The sequence below is a fragment of the Candoia aspera genome, chromosome 9 (assembly GCF_035149785.1).
Source record: "Candoia aspera isolate rCanAsp1 chromosome 9, rCanAsp1.hap2, whole genome shotgun sequence".
NCBI lineage: Eukaryota > Metazoa > Chordata > Lepidosauria > Squamata > Boidae > Candoia > Candoia aspera.
The window spans coordinates 27,034,519-27,044,408 of record NC_086161.1 but is presented as its reverse complement, the minus strand read 5'-3'; positions in this window follow the sequence as shown (position 1 = coordinate 27,044,408).

Genomic DNA, 9,890 nt, shown 5'->3' with positions numbered 1-9,890 from the left:
GGGAAGCGCCGCGCCCAGAGAGCGGGGAGAGGGGCGGGCTTGTTTGGACACCCCCCCCCCGTGAACTCTCGCCCCCGTCTCTGCACAGAGCAGGGCTTCTGGCTGCGCCGGGGTGGGGGGCTCTTGTTTCATCAGCTGTTGATCCCTCTCCGCCCCCCCCCCTCGCCGACCTGCTTGCTTCCACCAAAGTTGAATACCTGAGGGTTCCTCCTCCTCCCACTCGCCGTCAGCTGCCTGCCTGATGCTTGGTGTTGACTAATTGGAGCCCTGGGGCTGAGGCTTGCGTAAGCACGAGGAATAATAAATAAAGCCGGTGGTGGTGTTAGGTGCTAAGTTCATCATTTTGGAACTCTTTGAATCAAAGAGCAGGGTGACGGCTCCTGAAGGAGAAAAACTGAATTCCTACCCCCATTTCAAGCTGGCGGCGCTTCAAAGGCCCACCGCTCCCCCCCCCCTTCGAAAAGTCCTCCTCTGACACCAGAACATCAAGAGTTTATGGCTCGGCTCTTTAAAATAGCACTCAAGCCTCGTTCCAATTCTCCCGATTTCACCCTAGACTGAAGTTCAGATTTTTTGACCTGTGACCGAAAGCAACCATTTGTAATCCTTAAAATATTACAAGAATTCAGTGTTCGAAGTAGACATTAGAAGGATCAAGAAAAGCGGTTGGGCACTGATCAACTTGCCCATTTTCTGGATTTCATTCCATGCATCAGGGATGGGGCCCACTGTATTTCCCTGGGCTGATTGATGAAATCAGGAACAATTCTCAGGGAGAGAACGGACCTGCGTCCTCTGCCACCGCACCCCCCGCACCCCCGCTCCGGAACCTTGTTGCAAACAGACCGATTTGCTGTAGATGAAAAGGCTCCCAAGGACCGATCTGGCAACCACCCTGTGGATGAGAACTCTAGGAGCACAGGGGATGTCTGCGTGAAGGAGAGGGCCCTGGGTCTCTCTCACCTTGCCCTTCCCCCTCACTGCATTTTCGACACCGTGGCTCTGCTCTCTGGGGTGCAACTGAAGTCTTGGTCATGCTGTGGATAAATAGGCTGCCCCCTGGAATCCCACACAGAAGAGATGCTGCTCCCCCCCCACAAAGCCTGGTCTGTGCTCAGTAGGGAATATGAAGGGCACCAGATAAGGTGGCACTGTCTGGCTGGGCCCTGAGCTCACATTTTCCACAGTACGCAATGGGGTGGGCTGCCTGCCTGCCTGCCTGCCTGTGGGGAGGATTGCCCTTTGTTCTCCAGAGGGCTTGGGCAGCAGCGGACCTCATTTGCTGGTTCTTGGGAGGTCTCTGGCGGCAACACCAGCTAGGTTCTCCCCAGGGGCAACAGGTGGCCCTTTGGATGTTCCCATTTCCATGCTGCAACCCCATGGACCAGCAGGTGTTGCAGCTACAAAACTCTTGCGGATTGTTTCTGCCTCAAAGTGGCAGGCCACTGGGGCTCTGCTTTCTGGCCACTGTAGTAAGACTACACCAGAAGCTGAAAAAAATCCAATCAAAGCAGTGGTTTGAGCTCCCACCCTCCCTGCGTTGGCGCTCCCATTCACAAAGGGAGGGCCCTTAATCTTGAACTCAGCAGCTTCTGGGGGATGCAGCCAGGAGGGAAGAGATGCGGGGAAGCGGGGCAGCGTTGACACCAAAGAGCCTTCCAAGCAGGCTCCCCCAGTGGTCCAAGGTAGCCAGCACAAGGTGACCTGGGCCACTTCTCAGCCCCCCAGAAGCACCCCATTGATGTGCCAATGGCTGGACGAGAGCCACGTGTCCAGGCTTGGCATCCTGCAGGGGAGGTGTTCTGGGCAGGCCCTGGGTCTCAGCATCCATCCTGCAGTCGCAGCCCAAGGACAGGACTTGCTTTCGTATCAAATGCTCTATACTTCATGGGGTCAGGGGTTGCCTGAGCCCAAACTGCATGCTCTGGTGTCTTGGGTACTGTGCATCCTTGGCTTGGATATCTAATTCCCAGGAGGTCTCCTCTACCCTGAACATGTCCTTGTGAGGAGAGCACCCACCCAACTTCTGGAATCAGGAGGGAGGCCTTTCTGTTGCACCAGTCATGTTCGGAGGAGGCTTAGTCAATGCCACAATGGGGCCAGAGGAAGACCAAGCAGCCTTTTGGGCATATCAACTAGGAACTTTAAAACCAGGGGCGATCTTTTAGCATTTTTGGTTATTTATTGAATTTCTCTGCTGCCGACTTCCTGCAGAGTCATGGTGGTTTGGAAAAACATTAAAACACGCAGGCTACAGACAAATAAACACCAAGCACAATTAAATCATTACTCCTGTCTCTATACCCCTTGCATATCATAGCCGGAAATCAGCTAACACCAGCAAGATGACATCCAGAACAATTCAGCTCTGGCTGCTTTCTGGAAGGCCATTATGCTGGGGGCAAACTTAACATCCCAAAGGGGACCTCCACTATTCCTGGAACCAAACGCCGCCTCCTGACTGCCTCCTGACCAGCAGCCTCCTCTCATGCAACCCAGTGTCCTCAAGAGCTTTTCCTATGAGAAGCGTCCTGCACGATCATGTTGGAGAAGATGGCCCAAACCTGAACTGCTCCCGGCTGTTGCTGCAAAGGCCGTGAGGAGCCATTCCATCAAGGCTGTGATGTGGCACTAACTAGGAGCGGCTTCCCACCACTGCCATGAAGCCGTGGCCTTTGCCACCTGTCATGGGCTATGGCTATGCCTCCTTCTCTGGGCACCCCTGCCCATAAGGCTGTGCCGTGAGGCCACCTCCTTAAAACAGTTGGCAAGAGTCCCCCGCTCATTGCCCTGCCATGCTGGAAGCCCAGCACAGGCTTTCCATGGCTTCAGGCAGGATGCTCATGGCCCGGGACTCAAGCTCTGATTCTGACTCTGAAGAAACGCCCCAGCTGCACCAGGGGAATGTCAGCCGCGGGAGACGCCAGGCCAGGAACCACCTGGGGCTGATGCAAGACGGCCCCCTCTGAACTGCGGCGCAGCCTCCGAGGCCTCAGGTGGGCAGGGAGAGTGGGGAGCAGAGCAAAGAGCTCTGATGAGGCTCCTTGCCGAGCAAGGGAGCAACTCTTGACCAAGAGAGCTGGCTCAGCCTGATCTAAGAGGCGGCCCTGGCCCTGTGTCTTCATTGGAAACTACCCTCTGATGTCGTTCCTGTGAAACTGCTCGTGTAACAAATCCTGAGACTCAGGACAATGGCCAAGTGAAGCCACCAGGCACGCAACTCCCCAGCGGGGTCCCGCCCTTAATGACCACACAGGGCCGCCCTGAGAGCCAGTCGGGCCGTCGGCGGACAAGGCAGGCCCGCTCCGAAGCGCCTCCGAAGGGGAAAAGCGCCAAGGCCCGCCCAGCGACCTTCCCTCACAGCACCCCTGGAACGGGGGGTGGGGGGCGCAGCCGCTCGATCTCGGCAAAGGAATCGAATCGAAGCAAGAGAGACCAAAGGCGCTGCCGGGAGCAGCGGGACGGGCGACGTGGGTCCTCCTTCGGCGCTCCGCTTATCGGGACAGCTGAGCAGGGGCCACGCCCGAATCAGCAGCCCAGCAGCCCCTCTGACTGGGCGGGCGCAATCGCCCGGCCCGGCCGGCCGCGGCCTGCGCTGAAGAACGCAGATAAGCGCGAGGCCCCGAGGACGCCCCGAGGACCGGCGCCCCATTTGCCCGGCGCGAGGCTTGGAACCCCACCCCCACCCCCGCTTCAGAGCTGCGGCGCCCCCTCCTCGCGCTCCCCGGCGAAACTGGAGGAGGGCGCTCGGCGGGGCCACGGGCGAAGCAGGCGAGTCGCGCAGCTCCGGAGCGCTCGCTTGTTCGCTGGGCGCGGCAGAAGCAGGACCGCCCTCGGGCGAGCCAGGAGGCGAAGCTGTTCGGCGCCGCAGAGAGAAAGCGGGGAATAAAAATCGCCTGCGGGGCTTCCCGTGGAAGGGCGGCTGACACCTCCGTTCCCGGGCCACCTCCCTCCCTCCTTTCCGCTTTCCCACGTTATGTTTAAAACATGCGGAGCGACTGTCATGTTCCCTTTAAGACTTTCATTGTAAGCATAATGGTTTTTCTGTGCCAGAATGGATATTATGCAGGGTGCCCACTCCCACCGCTTGCCAATAAAGCCACAAAGTGTAGCGCCCAACATCCCAAAGCCGCATGGCTGGGTCAGAGCATGCTCTGTTCATCAAGCCAAGCTCTGCTTCTCCTTCCCTCGTCCTCCTCCTTTGCCCCAGTGGAAACATCCTCCTTTCCTGCCCCCGTAATTTCTACCCTCCCGTGGAAATACCCACAGGAGGCAGCGCAAAGCACAAGGAATTCCGACCGACTGACCAGACCGACCATAGAAGGCTCGCTTGGGCCGCATTGCTAGCCACCTGCTTCCGGCCTGGCTGTGGCTTCCTCCAGGCTTGTATCCGCCTTCCCGCGAGGGGAATGCCTGCCGCTCCGTTGGTGATGACCAAAGACTTGCAACAGCTTATGCATCCATCATAATTTCCTTTCTAAAGATTTATACCATGGTCTAGAGTTCTCCAGCTATTGTTGTGCCAAAATAACTGTAATGCAGACAGGCTTTATTTCACTTCAGCTACAAACACAGAAATGATCTATGCAAAAATGAGGGAGGCATGGATTTCTGAGGGGATTCCCTCATTGCATCAGAGAAAGGAGGGCCTAAAAAGGTCTGGAGCATCATCCAGGGGCTTCTCTTTGCCTGCCCACTCATTCCACAGATGAGAGCCTGCCAGCCAGCCCACCAGCCTCCAGCAACAGACCAAACCAGACCACTCTTCCCCACGGAGCATTTTCTTGCCTCCAGACAGGAAAAGACTTGCATGGAAAAGATGTTGTTCTCCTTAGCATGTGAACATAAGAGTGACTTCACTTAATCAATTTGAACAGTTCGAAGGCATCGTCTTTGTAAAAAGACTATCTTAAATTTTATTTATTTTATTTATCAATTTTTTTATCACTGCCCATCTCTCCCCACAAGGAGGGACTCTGGGTGGTAAATACATTATTCTGTTTGAAAAGCCCATGCTTGTGCATTGAGTCCAGCTTAACTGCACACCGTGGATTTCTTAATGGCTAAGCAATTGCTGCCTCCTATTCTTCAGCCAAGTCCGTCAGAGACAAGGGGAGCCACTGCAGTTAATTGCCCTGGAAGCTGCCCTGCGAGCAGACAACAGAGAGCAGCCACGGAGGGGAAAGAGGGCCATCGCCTGTCCCGCTGCCTTCTAAGGGCACGGTGCATACTGGGCCTAAACAGGCTGCAGACAAGACATGCAGAAATATTCCAGTCAGCCACCTCCTCCCTGTGTTACACTTCACAGACGTTTTCATGCCAGATGGTTCAGCCTTGCTGAGAAGACAGATTGTGAAGCCCAAACCCTAGAAGAAATTCACTGGCCAGGCCTATACTTAATTTTGCTTCCAGGCTGGTTACCAGGATGGTCTCCCCAGATCCTTCTCTCTTGTCATACCTCAAGGATTTGAGCTGCATTCCTTGGATCTGCACTACTTTGGACAGCTTTAAATCCAGAGATAATGGCCAGAAGATGCCACCTCCACGCCTTGGACCAGGAACCAGAAAAATCCATGTTTCCAATGATGTAAGTTCCAGTGGTCCACCCAAGCTGCAGATGGTACAACCATGTTCTGGACTGGCTGCTGCTTCCTGCTGCTCTGGAAGCCTTGGGCTCTGTGACTTCAGGGAGCTGCTGCTGCTGGGCTGCACAACCAATGATCCAGCAACTGCCAAGGGGAAAAGGTGGAGACATGGGTGGCCCAAGTTAAGCCCTGGACAAGAGGTGCTACTGAGCTCCAGGATTAGACTGAAGGGAAGCTGGGCAGACAGGCCTCATGGGGTACCTGCATCCCTGAAATCCTGCCCAAAGTCCAGTGAAACAAATAGGCGTGGTGAAAAAGCACCTTTCTTTTCTTCAGTGGTATTCTGTAAAGAATTCCCCACTGGATTGGGCCTGTATGTAATCTGAAGATGGTCTTGATGAGGGTGGTGAGGAATCTCTTCTTGCAGACATATCTGATGGGAGGCCCCAGAAGCATACAGGGGCTTTGAGGACACATCCTGAAATCCACCTAGATTCCTCTCTATGCTTGACCTCCATGTGACCTTTGTGGGTCTTGGTGCTTCCATCTCCCCTTGAGATTTCTGAAGCCACACTGATAGGTGAACACTCCAAGGCACCTCAAGGTCACCTGGTATGGAGAAACGCAGCCATGTTGCCCTTGGCTGACACAAAGTGGCCATTGTGTCTTCACCTGCAATAGACATTTTCTCTACTATAAACACATTTTCTCTGGGTAAGCACTTACCTAGTAATTTATGAGCAGTAATTTTAAACTACTGTTTTTGGATGCTAAATATGACATAAAGCATAGAAAAATACAATGCACCATAAAAAGTGCTGTATTCCTGTCTTGCCACCTTGAGAGCTTCATCAGTTGGGTATATGGAGGCATGGTAAAGTTCTTATGATGCAAGAGCTCAAACATTAGAGGACTAGCTGGCAGGCTCTATCTGAAATATCTGTCCAAATCAGAAGATTCTGACTGGTTCCAAAATACCACCACATTCAGAACAGTGATGCCTCTGTGCCAGAGCAAGCACCGTTGCAGAATGCCCCTCACTCAGGGAGAATGCTCTCTTACCAAGGTGTCCCAAGTAGGGTTCTTCCTAGTAAGTGAGCTAGTTTTAAGAAGGGAGGAGTGAGGAGTGGAAGGCATTACACCAGGTAAGGTTGGATCCCAAGCTACTGAAGGCTTTAAGAGAAAGTAGCAGCAACTTGACTTGGGCTTGGACACAAACTGGAAAATAGAGGCGGTAAAATGTCCCTCCCCAAGTCTGCGCAAATTAATGTTCCCATCATGGCTCCTGTGTGGATGAACCTGAGGGTCTTGCAGGAGATTTACAGTCAATTTATGTCTTGGGGTTTTGCTGACAAGCCATAGCACAATTTGGCAATTACTTGCTCAGGGAGTGTGGAAATTCACCTCCAATTGGGGTTTGGGAAGAGAACTTGTGCCTCCCTATCTGAAGGACTTTCAATGGCTGTAATTCCACCCAGAATGCCATGGGTTTTGCCTGGGCCCGAGATGGCAGTTGGGAAGCAGCACCTGCTCCAACTGAGTTCTTGCAACAAGAACATCAGTTACTATTTCTTTGGACATGCAGCCCCCTGGTTTTTGGTGGTATAGATGCCCAGATTCTTAAAAGCAGCTTGACCAATTCCCAAGCTCACATATTCTAATCATTTAGCGTTGATCAATGATGACAGCTTATTTTCTTCTGTTATCTCTCAAATCTTCCCTCCTCCTCTTTGGTGGAACTTTTCCCCAATGAACTTCAAGAGCTGATAGAAAAGCAAGCAACAGTGATAAGGACCATTCTCCTTCTGCAAGAATCAAGTAGCTGCAGGGAAGGATTGCCTTTTTTGGGGTTATGTACTGTGGTTCCAGGGCTCAGCACACCCTGTGCCTGCTGAAGGCTGTTTCCAGATAAGCCTTTTAGTGTGCAATGGTGATAAGTCATTTTGATAGAAACATGACTTTAGAAACACCAGTTTCCAAGGGTTCTGTAGCACTATATTCTTGTAGATTTTGCTGAAAGTGTCTTCAATATACTTTGCTTTCTCCTGAATATATATTTTTTTCTGACATTCCATCACAACCTGCCATTCTGTAACATAAAGGTATTATTCATTCCACTCTAGACAAGAGAAAGCAGGCTTTGACATTCCTTCAAGAGTCTGAAGTGTTGGATGGCGAAATTAATGGAGTTCGCACAAGTGGCAACATTGACAGCATTGATAAAACACTGTGACTGGATTTGTTTCTATTTGGAAACCACTTTTGGACTATTTTCTAGTCACGGAAAAAAATGAAGTTCTGATTTTGAGCTTTGATGATTAAATTGTTTTTGTAGAAATAATGTTAGCAAAAGTTTAACACTAAGAGATTAAGTTTGTATAATAAGCATTTATATCTGTGTTGGAGAAGGTTGGAAGTCACCTTATATTTTCCTATTTCCGCACATTTTAGTCTTTTTTTCTTTAATTCTATATTCAAGCTTTTCTGTGTTCTGTGTTCTGTATTTTAACTTTACTTTGAAATTTTAATAAAGTTATAAAAAAAGGAGTTTGAAGAGTGCTACATCAGTGTCAATCCACTATTGCTTAAAGAACCGTTACCAAGCCAGGTAGCCTCCATCCTGCACCTGTGTATTTGATTTTCATTTAAATGAAGGCATTTTCATTACCTCTCTCCTATCAAGATGGTTTTCAATTTATTTCTGTCTAGCTGTGTTCAAGTTATCTGACCTAATTTTGTTTCCTCTGAAAATCTCATGAACATCCCTTCCACCTCTCCATCAATCATTAATACAAATGTTGAAGAGCAGAGGGGCCAGAACTGACCCTCGTAGTACCCCACTTGATAACCCATTCCAATTTGGGGAGGACCCATTGATCAGCACTTTTGGGTATGACTCTCTATGCAGAACTCACAATTCGTTTGCTGACCCCATGTGGTGGGCTACTTTGTTAAATGCTTTGCTTGAAATCAAGGTACATTATGTCTACAACATTCCCACATTCTATTTACAGTTTCAGGCTGTACTCGGGATAACCTATTGTGCTTCTTTTTTTTTCTGTTTGCAGATTTTCAAGCTCTGTTGGGTTCTCCTGCCACCAAAGAGTACTATGGTATAATGGTTAAAAAGTTGGACCAGTTTCAAGGCTACTGAGCCACAGAAGCTTATTGGGTGACTTGGCAAGTGCTTCTCTCAGTCTACCTACCTCACTAAGTTGTTGTTGTGGGGGGAAATGGGAGGAGGGGCTGCTTTGTACAGTCCTCTCTGATCTCCTGAAGCAAACACTATAATGGAATAATAGGAATGAATCTTATTTATCATTGCTTTAAAATTCCATCTTTTTGAAATTCAAGATATGCTTCCAATGACATTTTAGTTTCCCTGCCATTCCCGGTTTTCCATGATCCTCCTCCAAATTTTAGAGGAAAGGAAGTTCTAAGGAAACAATCTTAGGCTGTAGTGATCAAAGCATCCCAATATGTGGTCACTGAAGAAAACGGTAGATTCTCTACCGTGGTTCATTTGGGAATGAATTAAAAATAAACTGCCAATATCATAATGCTTATGTAAACATTTGCAGTGTGAAGAGACTCAGGCCCTGTTCTCATTTGCACAACCACACCATCCAGACCACCATTTCCTCTGCTGGCCCAACTGCCCAAATGGTTCTTCTCTTAAGCAGTCATGGGCCAGCCTGGCATAAAAGTCATCCTTTCCCTTCTGTTGACTCCAGGTGACCAAGCTCTCACCTGCCAGGGTCATGGAAGGCAATTCCGCTGACCTGTGGTGGGTGGGACAGGAGGGGGCTTGGGAGGATCATCTGACCCCGCAGGGGCCATCCAGCCTCCCCCTCATTTCCCTCCTAGCACTGGCCCTTTGTGCTCGAGCGCTTTCAAACTGCCCCGCCCTGCCTCCCAAGGCACCACCTTCCCTCCAGGGTTCCAACAAGGCAGGAGAGGGGAGGGCAGAGGATGGTACCCAGAGGCCCCTTTCCTTGCAGTTCTCACTTTCAGAACTCCCCTGCCCAGCAGCCAGTAGGTCCAGCTCCTCCTCTACAGACCCAGCTAGTTGGATCAGCCCAGCAGGGTCTGCGGGCCCAGGTCTCTTCCAGCCCTGTATCTTCCCTTATTTCCCATCGCTTCAACTTTCACCCGGGAGACTCCCGAGGGATCAGATGCAGACAAGAAGTCATGGCGCAGCGCCCTGATGGGTACCTGGTGAGGCGGCAAAGGTGGTGGCAGCCAAGCCGGAGGAAAGAGCCCCTCGCCGGCCTGGAACAAATCGGGCTCGCCCCTTTTGGCAAC